The 2706-nt window shown below is 45.7% G+C and overlaps 1 pseudogene; it reads right to left on the reverse strand.

Moving 5' to 3' along the window:
* Positions 1–511: 511 nt before the first annotated feature.
* On the reverse strand, positions 512–1992 carry LOC107155558 (annotated as a pseudogene).
* Between the last annotated feature and the right edge of the window lie 714 nt (positions 1993–2706).

Below are 2706 nucleotides of genomic sequence, written 5' to 3' on the forward strand. Positions count from 1 at the left end.
TGAGTTTTTTTCTTAGGTGAGAGCATGGAGCAAGATAGAAACTTGTAAGTCACTTGTGGGTCACTGTTAAGTGATTTCAGCCTATCCCTTGGGGTAGTTGGGGAAGCTACAAAACTGACCTGCCATTGAGCTTTTTGGGATACAGGGAAACAGCTGCACTTCATAGTTTGCCCTTGAGGACCAGAGGCTTTCTTACTTGACAAACTCTTATAGAGTTTACAAGGATCCTAAGTCATGGAGTAGAGGACTAACCCAGCTGCTTGCTCTAAGAACTTCCCTGATGTAGATCCTGCAAAGTCCTGTTAGTTTTATCTGAAATCCGTTTTCATAGCCCAGAACCCATGTACTTGCAATCCCAGGATATAGGTGGCTTTTTCTCTAAACTCAATGATATGGCTGTGCAGTGCAACTAAGCCACCTTTATCCTTTTTTCTTTCTTACTTTCTTTTCGTTTCTTTCTTTCTTTTTCTTTTTTTTTTTTTTTTGTTTTTCTTTTTTTTTTTTTTAAACAGGTTTGATTCACTTTGTTTTTCTTGTACAAAAACCCTATGTTGTATCCATAGCTGGTTCCTGAGTCCTCTGCGCAGAGAGACTTTGCTGTGGTTTTTCCTGAGAGAGAGACTTAGTGAACATAGTCTCTTTCCAGAGGTCCAGGGTCAGATAACTGTAGGTCTCAGAGATGGCATCAAAGGTGGCATTGGCAAAATGCCCCTGTTGGCAGTGCTGCCCTGGAAGAAGTGTAGCAGTCATTAATAATGCCATCAGCAGTAGCTTCTTGGGCACAGAAGCTGAGATGGTGCCAGTGCCCCCGGAGGAGGGATGAGGTGCACCAGCACAGAACCACAGCATCCTGCCACCTTGCAAGGGACAGTATGGGGTGTTCAAATCTTGTTACCCCAGTAGCCTTTCCGCACAGGTACAATGGAGAGTTTAGCCAGCATCATGGCCCCTAAGATAGTGCTGGCTGCCTTCTTGGCATCCTTAACTCCTGGGTTGATATGACCATTGTAGTCTATGAAAAGAACTAATCTCTTGAACCTGGTACACTGACCAGAGTGAGTCTGCTTCTCCAAAGGCATTATCTTCAAAACCTCATCCTTTGTGGGAGGCCAACCTTATGGGTGACTGAGTTACACTCCCCAGCTGGGTGCTGAGGCGCTCAGTCACAGAAATGGGTGTGTCTTGCTACAGCCCCATGGGTGAAGCTATGCTCACCTGTTCCTTTGTAATACAACCCCTTGCCCTGTTTAGGATAGAATCTTCCATGGAAGTGCCTTGTGTGTGTTCCCTCCTCTTACTGTGCCCTGTGGCCTACCCAGGTGTCAGTCAACCTGCTGACAGTGGACATAATGAAGATAGACTCAGCCCCCTGAAACCTGACCCCATGCCTCATTTGAATAGCTTCTCCTCAATAAAAGGGGTCAGCGCTGCTCTTGCTCTCTCTCTTTTTCTGCGGACCCTTAAGGTCAGAGGAGCCGTCACAGCAACCCCAAAGAAAAAGGTATTTGTGTCTCTTGTGTGGTGATTTTGTGCAGCCCAGTTAGCCCAGTTTAACTAGAGTGACCCCTGAGCCTTTTAGTCGCGAGAACAGAAACCCGGCAATCCTTGAGTCATCCTCCCAGGAAAAAGTCAATGACCTCAGACTCCTTGATGGGCAGGGAGAAGAATTAGATCTCCAGGGATTTGATCTTCATGTCCTGGACCAGGCAACCCAGCTTGGTGGCAGGGAACACTTCTTGTAATCTCCCTTGACTCTGTGGGCTCTGGGGCCATCAACCCTACCCAGACCACAGCTACAACCTTGGTCCTGGAGGCTGCTGCTAAAGCCTATATGGAAGCCACTGCAGCCTCCCATGCCAGGGCCTCCATATGCCACTTGCTGTTTTCCCAGAGGAGCTCTTTTCTTCTGATGGCCCAGCACCTCCTGATGGAACTAAACAGCTCTGTGGACTCTACTGTCTTGAGTTCAGAGCTTACCTTGTAGGTCGCCATAACTCTCTGGCAACTATCACCCTGCATTGTGATTTATGTGCCTTTCCCATCATGTTTCAGGCAAGTGTCCTTGAAAACCTTGTTATCTCCTGCTTAGCATAGTACTCATATTTACAAAACCAAAGAAATGCAGCAGGGACTACACTAGATAGTATCATATACTTTGTCTTATTTAAGCCTTTTTTTTTTTTTTTTTTATGATACTGGGTTTTGAACCCAGGGGCACTATTCTACTGAGCTACATCCCTAGCCCTTTCCATATTTTGCCTTATTTTTTGAGATAGGGCCTCACTAAATTGTCACACTGTGATCCTCCTACCCCAAGCTCCCCAGGCACTGGGATTACAGGTGTGCATCACTGCACCTGGCTTACTTATGCTTCATAACAACCCACAAGGAAGTGTGATAGGATGCAATAGAAGTGTAAAAAGCTTGGAAGTGATGTTTCTGCTCTTTATTTTCAAAATAATAACAGTTGATGATGGCAAAAGACACACTCCCCTGCGGTTTCAAGCTGGGTTAAAGCAGGTATTATAAGACAGGACTATGTACTGCTGAAATTCTGGAGCCACAGATGCTGATCAAACTGTTGCTTCTGCTGATGATCTTTCTCCTCCTTCTACTTCTTCCTCTTCCTTTTCCTCATGCTCTTCTTTCTTTTTGGTTTTCAAAGTGTCATGATGTTACTCAGACTGGCATGGAATTCCTGGGCTC

Source organism: Marmota marmota, unplaced genomic scaffold, assembly GCF_001458135.2.
Source record: "Marmota marmota marmota unplaced genomic scaffold, marMar, whole genome shotgun sequence".
Taxonomy (NCBI): Eukaryota; Metazoa; Chordata; class Mammalia; order Rodentia; family Sciuridae; genus Marmota; species Marmota marmota.